Here is a 9,403-nt window from a genome sequence, read left to right on the forward strand (position 1 = left end):
GGTTTGCTCAAGATAATCCCCCTGGTGCAGTCTTAACTGTGTCTATGAAAACAGATTATGAGAGATAAAAAGTGGTGCTGTGGCAAAGCAGAGGGGTGGTGGGAGATGAGATGGAGGAAGGCTGCTTTCTTTGACATTCGACTCTCACTTAGCCCCCTCCGCTGCCAAGAAATTCTCTGTGCACACGGCTCTCTGCATTGCCATAGAAACCTTCCTTTTAATCACAACAGAAACCTCATTTCCTGCTCCTGACAAAGAGTCCTCATTGCCTGTAGAGACCGCCCTGCATCAGCCATTTCCAAAGCCCACCTCCTTCTTCAGATCTCAACCTACCAGCAGCAGCCCTCCCTTTTTTTCTTTTTTTACCCCTCCTCTCTTTATAAGCACATTTCCCACCTTTTCTTCTCCTTTAGCTCAGCTGCCATTTTATAGGTCTTTTTTCTTCATCTCTCCTTTTCTTTTTTTACTCCATTTTTTCCTTCTTTTTTTTTTTGCACTCTTTGGTTGAGGCTATTTTATTCAATTCAACTCAACTTCAGTTGGATTCAAAGATCTGTTCCTAGAAACACCTACAACACCCACAGTCATGCAAACGAGAACATGCAGGTACATGTGCTATTTATCCAAAGTTGCATCTGGCAGCTACGTGCTTCTCCGTCTTCAGTATGTGTCCAGGGCCCCATCTTTATCTGTTCCTCGTCTACAGCAGCCGATGTCCTCCTATGGCAGTAATTGTGTTCCTCTCAGTTCCTCTTCATAATAAAACAAAAAAACAAAGACACTGTTTAAAGAAACCGGGATTTTAAGTTCTGGTCAACTTTCATATCACAAAAGACTGAACTTTTCTTAAAAAATCTGCTCTGACTTGCTGACCTCACTCTTACTCTGGGGGCAAACTGTGCTGGAAGTACAATGCCTTGTTCCCGCCGACTATTACGGGACTGTTATCTGGACCAGAAAATACCCCTGTACTCTGTCTGCGCTCTGCCCTCCACCTCCTTCTCCTTTTCGCTCTTATTTGTTTATTTGGGAACTTTGCCAGGTATTTCCCCAGTCAGTCAGTCTGTCTGCACCCACAATGCTCCCTCCCCCATCGAAGCACCCCTCTCACTCACCCTCCCCTCCCCACCAGTGACGTTGCTAAGCAACCAGCCACCATGAGAGCCGGTGCATTTTCTAGCCAATCAAATCACTTGAGCCTATATTTCAAAGCGTCGAGGAAACGAAGATGATATCACCTTTTAAAATAAAGCCCTTCTTCATTCGCGTGGTTCACACGTTGCACGAAAGCTGCAGCTTCTTCTTACTGCGCATGTATGCCTCTGAGGACTGAGCTTTCAAGTGCCGGTGTCCCTCCTGCAAGTGCCGTCAGGCCACCGCTCGGTGGCAGCACGGCCGGTTCTCTGCTTACCACACATGAGCGAGTCTTTTTTTTTTTTTGTACTGCTGTTGCTAAGCAATCCTGATTCTCATACCTTACCTGTGAAACATTTGTGATTTCTTTTTTTCTTCTTTTTTCTTTTTTTTTACAGATGTCCCTGACACCATTTTGTCTTTGTTATCACCATTTTGCAAAGCACACCTATTGCCCACAATAAAGAGCTGCTCAACATCCGAGATTTTAACCCGCCAGGCTGGGATATTGTTGCAGTTCGGATATGTGTGCAGATAAACCCTGTGTGTTTTCTGCTGAAAATGAATGAGCTTCGGGTTAAATATTAGCCTTTGACAGTTTCAGTTGGCTTCATCTCATCATGCAGAAGGCAGGAAATGTGCTCTTGAGTGATTAGGCCTGCAGCTCTCGTCTTCCACTTTACCAGCAGTGGAGAGATCTGTGTTTCTTGTTCCCCATGTGTGCAGACCTCTTTCTCTTTTGATGTTTTACACATCATTCAACTGATCAAGTCTAATTTTTTTTTCTCGTTATCACTGATTTGTTTTGCCTTTTATTACTCTCCAGCCCCCCCTCCTCCTGTCCCCCTGTGTGCAAGTCCCTCATCTCAGCTTTGGTTGCCGTGCAGATGGCTCTTTGTTGGTGCTTCACAATGGGTCTAAGGTCAGTGTGCCTCTTGCCATCCACATACTCAAAACTTCTTCACTCCAGCTGTCTCGTGGCTTTATTTGCAGTTCGTCCGAGCTGATTTTCTAGCACACATCATCTTGTAAACTGTTATATTGTGTTCTTTAATAAAGAGGAAGTCATAAAACCACACATGTAGCTTAGAGATAGCGTGGACATCCCAGTCTGCGAACACGTGAGCCGTTATGATCTTGTTTGCCGTAACTACACTACACCGAGGTCCTCTATGTAATCACCATAGTGCTCCTCACATTCGATGAATCTTAAATGACGTGTCAGTTTTAGTCGTGCTTGCTTTTGGAGGATCTCTGAGACAAACCAGACATCAGAATATCAGATCAGCCAAAGAAATAGAAATGCAAATCTACCATCTGCTCTGTGATCCCAAACTACCCCGTGTTCATCACTCAAGAGCCACTGTAATAGTTACAGACGGTTTTTGCCAGTAATATAGAGACAATAAGATACTTTGTTTTCAGAAGAGTAAACCAAGAAACAGTGGGGCAAGCTCTCACAGAAAGATAAGTGCAAACAGCACCTTTGAAAAGGGATTTTTCAACTGCTAATCTGCTAATCCCTCAGAATAAAAAGGAGATTAACCATTCTAATCTTTGACATCTTTAGAGAAACATGAGGCATCTATAATGATAATGTAAAGCATTGTATTGGATGCAGGTTACACTAGAAGTATAAAACAAAATCTGTGCAAGAAATCGCCAAGTTGTTCAGTGTGCAAAGAAAAAATTTTTTTAAACTGCCGGGCCCCGCAAGGTTGAGCAACAGAGCCATGAGGTCTCGAGGCCAGCGTGAAGCAGTAAAGAGCAGGTAGAGTGAAAGGCGGGAAACTAGAAGGAGGAGGAGCATTACTTGCAAAGCAGCAGGAATTACTGGAAATTTCCACTTTTCTCTGGCAACAGTTACATGGGTGGAGCTACAGAGGTGAAATAAATAAGGTAGACGAGTATGAGTTAAAATCAAGTGGTGAGGGTGGAGGAAAGCATGTCCTCCACCTTCCACTGTTAGATGTTAGGTTTAGGAAGCCCAATATGCATTTTTGTAGATCTTCATAGTATACCAGTGCTCTCAGTTGTTTTAACTTTACCTGCAGCACGGTTTCCTGTTTTATGTGTACAATCTCACAACAGATGTAAACAGATGTTTGCATTCTTTCTTATAATGCTTGTTCTGTCATGCATCCTTTTTGTTTAGTACTGCACTGACCGAAAAATGCCAGCATGTCCTGCTGCTTCTTCACTGGAATAATAATTTCTCAAAAATGGATCCTATGTTCAGTTTCTGATAATTATTTGGAAAAGAAAGCAACAGGAAACTGTGGAGGATTACACAGCGAACAGAGACATGTTTGCAGACAGATGACTTACACGAAGAGTTCCTGATAAACAGAGCACAGTGTCCTTGCCTCTGTACCATTATTACAGTACATCTGCACATCATATCAGTCGTACATTTGTTCACTCATTGATTTTTTTGAGTGCTTTTAGGCGTCAGATGCACACCATAACCATTAGCGTACCCCAGGTGATCCCTTTTTGCCCATCAGTTTTCTAAAGCACGTTCACCAGCCGTGCTAGCTGGGAGATGTAGTTCTCTGGTTTTACTTTCAGGCCATGCAACAACAAAACTAGCTGATTAGGTTTAAAGAAACAATCATGGTTCTGTTTACAGTACACTCATTTAACAGTAGTTAGCACCTCTTTGAGGGCTTATTTTGCCCAAATGTCTGATCGCAGTATTTCCTAATCTCATTCATTAATAATGAGCCTCTAAACCATTTAATCCTCTCTGTGGTAGCTGTTTTCCCCTCACCTGAATGGGATAAGACACCTTTTACTGAACAATAAAAATGTGTGCCTCAGTTTAGGAGAACCTAATTCTTATTTCATTTACCACACAGTTTTTCATTAGATATTATTTCAATAGCAACAGTGTTTGTAACATGTAGTGGGTTTTTTCTTTTATAGCAGAACACCATTGCATCATAATCATCACACAAAGGGATGGAGACATTCATTATCTGAATTATGTTGAATTAATGACAAACACTGCTTCACATGAAAGCACACAGACCAAAAGAGAAAAAAGAACTCTACATCTGCCTTTTTCCAAATGTTTGAAGTCTCCACAGACTAATGCAAAAATAAATAAATAAAGAGAACTGCAAGAACCTAGAGAATATCCAGCTGAAGCTCTGGCTTTTCTGTGCCCCAGCTTTCATATAATTATTCTGTAAACTGATTGTAAGCTCTGTTTTTTAGACATTTATTAATACACACTGCACTGGATGTTAAGGTATTGCTACAATAAAAAACATTATTGTAGTGGGGTGGTGGTTTAATTCCTGGCTCCTCTAACCTGTATGTCAAGTATCTTTGGGTAAGGCTACTTGACAGATGTTATCATACAGGTTACAGCCCTCGGCTGTGGTTTAGACAGTAGCTACTTAAGAAGGATGCCTGCAGTTATTATTACAAAACACAGTATGAGTTTTTCCACCACTTGGTCCATCTCTAATCACAGTGTGCTGGCTGGTGCTTCAATAACTCAGAGACCTATACTACAGGGAACATTAGCTTCTGTTAGGGACGCCCATGCTCACAGGTGAACGGGTAAAGAGAACATATTATACTGGAAAAGCACAACTGTTTCAGAAACACTGATTGCAAACTCAAAACAAATAGATTTCAGCATGGAAGGATTTTTTCTGTAATGGGGTATGACATGTTGCAGCGTTGGAAGTTACAAAGCTGACCCGCTTTCTGACATCCAAGACAACTACAGCTTGTACCGTCTTATCCAGTGACCAGAGAGGATTACCAATGACAAACTGGACAAGAACAAAGCAGGAACCAACAGCCACACATATCCTGAGAAGAATGTGGAGCTGGTTTCGCCACACCCTTAGGAAGCCTATCAATAACATCACTAGGCGGGCTTTAACCTGGAATGCACAAGAGAATATATGGTGTAAGGTGCTAAGACCAAAATCCAGAGCAGACGCCCCTGTGTGGATTTTAGGAGAAGATCGGAGAGGAGTGTGCTGGAGGAGTGTTGTCAGTGGCCTATGCACCAGCGATGAGAGATAGTTTCCAGAAATCTTTTGGCAAAACTACAAGTGTACAGGTTGTTATTTTTGTCAATGGTCAGTATATATGCTGTTAATTAAAGACCACATTTTCTCACACTTGTTCTGGGCACTTGACTCCCAGTGAGAAGTCAACTTTATGTTGCCTCTATATTCTATATAATCGGCAGCCAGCCAATGCTGGACACAAAACAAAAGAGCTCAGTTTGCCCCCACCAATTTCTCCAATTATCAGGACCCTTCCCCCCAGCTGATCCTGAGCTCTGCTCCACGATGAACCCCACTTTGTTCTTCTCTAAAGTGCTGACATTCCACAAGTCAGGTCTGTCCTTTGTCCACACGAAATTACCGGGCTGAACTAACCTGAATTAACCTGGGCAACTTCCCATCTTTTATCTTACAACCTCCAACCCCAGCAGGTAAGATCTTAGCACTCAAACGAATGTTTCCCCAGGCAAGGCTGAACGGGTACAAAATATTTAATTTATTTTCAAACATGAGTCACAGTGAACACAAAGAAGCTTTTATGCAGTATTACTTTCTGTGGTCTCAATAATTTTCAGTGCCATAAAAAGTTTTCCTGCGCCTGTGGAAAGTATGGTAAACACCGTTCATGGCAAATAAGAGGTTTATGAAAATCACTGCATCTCTGTTTTAGTTTTATGCTTGACTGTCCTCTCTGAGCTCCAGGCTGGTCTTTTCTTTTACCTGCAGAAAGCACAAGCTACCCATAGATAGATTTTTTTTTCTCTCTCTAGCATATTGTTGGCACGTGGAAACATGTCGAGGTAGGCAAATGAGAAAAAAAAAGACAGGAAATGATCTCACAAACACCTCCCCTCTCTCTGATTGCTCCCATTTTCCAGTTGCAGGAACAGAGTGAGTAATGCCTTCTGCTGCTTTTCAGTCTGCTCCACTGTTCCTGCCATGGATTCACACTAGCTTTTGCACACACTGAGCTCATTACATTGTGGATTCCTGCTTCAGTGCGCTGGATTCTCTTCTCCGTGGTCATTCGTTTCCCAAATCCAAGGACACTGGTGTGATGAATGCCTTTTTTTTTTTTTTGCAGCTTTGCGCATGAATTTTCAACCTCGTTGTAAAAACTAATGCTCTATCAATACAATCATCCGATACCTTGTTTAATATTTATACCATCTAAATGTGCATCTTTCACACATTAAATTGGCAAGACCTGTACAGTTACCAGGTAATGTTATAGAATAATAAACTTAACATCATTTAAAAAAATCAAACTTACATCAGACGGAAAATGCATTTTTAAGTAGCAAGCCTGTAGACCGAAGCACAACCCTTTGATCTTTCGCAACGTAATTACACTCTTCATAATTGTGTTTCAGCCGAATGTGAGGTGAATGACAACATAAAGCCTGGAGGCTTCTTTAGAATCAGTGGCTTGAATGTTGGCATGCACAGAGACGATAACTGAGGCAGCATGGGATTAGATTTTAGAAGGTCTTAAAATTAGAGGGTGAACATATAGTTGTGTTGAGAAATTCTGCTAGGGTGTGTTGAGACAAGCACAAGACACAAACATTAGTTAGACTTTCTAGAAATGGTTCAAATTCAAATTATACATTATGTGAAACACATGCAAATATGGCTTGTGAAACGGCACAAACGAGTGGAAATGACGCCACATTAAACATAATTTACAAATGAATTCTGTGCGAGGTGGTGAAGGCCGGTGAAGGTTAAACAGCCCCAAAGTGGAGGATTTTTAGCTGTGAGTGTAATGGCACATATATGGAGATTTTACCTGAGATAAAAATATTTTCCTTTGTATTCAACTGACAGTGAAGCAGTGACCAGATGTAGGCTTAAATTACAGACTTCGAGGCCCACAACGTGGTTTGCTACCACTTCCTTTGGTTTAACTGCTCGATGAGCAACTGCAGTGATGGCAAAGTAAGTTCATCTCAGAAATATTCTGAAGTGGAGCGCGTATAGTTTGGATGGAGACATCACGCGGCAGTACCAATTTTTTTTTTTTCTCTTAGTCAAGAGGAAATATAATTAGAAATGAAAATATAGCACCTCATATCAAACTGCAGGTAGTGCTATGGCAATAATGACACCAAAATCCCTCCACATATGTCTTTCTGAAGTTTTTCTTTGGACATTGGCTGCTTTTCCACTAATTTTCAGTCCAGTCCTTCTACCTTCACCATTTTCAAAGGAATGTTTTTTGCCTGTTAACACTGACCTATGAATCATTTCAACATAAAAAAAATGACTTCTAACTAAAGGGATGTGTAGATATGACAGACAACTTAGCAAAGAACCCATTATAAATTGAATGTTAGGCAATTTGTTACTTGCAAGCTGTCACAAAACACAGTTTGACAGACATATAATAGTATTTTCGCACCAAGCTGATCCCTAAAGAGCTGTTAGTGGAAGGCTTGACATATCTTGGCATGGTATGCATGTCTGTGCCAAAACATATTGGAGAAACTGAACAAGTTGAGCACAGAAGAAGAAGAAGCAGCATGCTGGAGGTGACAAACAGCATCTGAACGTCAAAAAAGACCAGCAAAGATCTGACGTGGGACCTGAGAGATACCTCTGGAGCTTCAGTTGATCCATCTACTGTTCACTAAAGCCTCATTAAAAATTACTTCATTCTTTCAATGTGGCAAAAAGATGAAGTATGTCAAATTACACAATAACTGGACTGAAAATCAGTCACAACACGTCTCATGGAGTGATGAATCCAAATTTGGTTTGGGGCTGCATTTCAGGCAGTGGAAAACCTCTGATTGGAAATGGCTTCCGTTTTCAGCATAACAATATTCCCAAGTATGCTGCCAATGCAGTAAACGCATACCTGGATGTAAAACACACAATGGAACACTATCAGTCATGAATTAGCCTCCCCAGAGCATGGACCTCAACGTTGTTGAAGCAGTGTGGGATCATGTTGACAGAAAACTTAATAAAAGGCAGCCAGCATCCAAAGAAGAGCTTTGAATGTTCTGCAAGAAGTCTGAAGAACTACTCCTGAAGACTACTTAAGGAAATTAGAAGAAAGCTTGCCCAAGAAAGCTCAGCCCTTGTTGAAGAATAAAGGTGGTCATTACCAAATATTGACTTTCAAGCTTGCTACAGTTGTACAAACTCAGTTTTTGCCAATTTTATTTTAAATATGAGCTCATGCTCGCTCTATATTTTCCCACTAAAAAGGAAGTCTGTATTTTTATTTTTATTTTTTGACAGTGTAATAAAGGTTACAACTTCATGTGCCAGCTATAAAGGCTTTCACACGGCACACCACACTCTATTACTATCTTTTACAAGCTCACAAATCACATACCACATACAATGTTTAACTGATCTCCCCTCCTAGCTTTGCAATAAATACATACTGAGGCAGATAGCGGTTTGTACATTTTTTTAAAGTACTAATTGATCATCTTCACTGTTTTCAGTAAGAAAAACAAATAAAAAAAAACAAAACAAATAAAAATGTCACTATTCATTCAATAGTTCGACGAGACATTCAATTATAAATAGATACAGTCCAAATGCACAGCATTTGTGGAAACAATTAAACTTTCATTTTAGGATGTATGTTAGGCTCTAGGGTTGCGGGGCATAGTGTTGCTGTTTAGATTATAGTTGTGGTCTTAATTAATTAAGATGTGTGTTGAAGTTATTGAAACAGAAGTGACTTTGATCGGGTCTTGTAAAGGAAAAAATGAAAGTGTAAGAACACTCAGGCGTGAGCACATTTCGTTAAAAATGTTAAATATAGAAAGGAGGAGTGGCCGTCTGCTTTCAAGCCCGTCACATTATTCCTTTTTGCATGTAATTTGACACCACATCTCTGCGGAGAAAGAGCGCTGAGACAAAAGATATTGCCCTGGGGTCTTTCTGTGTATGAATAAACTTTTACAATCCATCAACTTGAAACAATATTAATAAATAATACATTCTTGTTGATTATTATAACTTTCACAGTATTCATTCTTCATATTTAAGTGAAAAAACCAAACGCAAAGTGAAGGGCAGTGGGGGGGGGGGGGGGGGGGGGGGGAATTATGGTGTAGTGCAGCGCTTTAAAAAAATTGACCAATCAACGGTGAGATAGACCAGAGGTGGGATTCGTTTTCAAGATTGAAAAGATACTCATCCAATCAAACATCCCGGTGGTCGACATTGTCCAATCAGGTGTAGGATGGAGCCGCTGTATCCAA

This window comes from Mchenga conophoros, linkage group LG5, assembly GCF_057382185.1.
Source record: "Mchenga conophoros isolate Kocher_MC1m ecotype Shallow Benthic linkage group LG5, M_conophoros_male_GT1.1, whole genome shotgun sequence".
Classification (NCBI taxonomy): Eukaryota; Metazoa; Chordata; class Actinopteri; order Cichliformes; family Cichlidae; genus Mchenga; species Mchenga conophoros.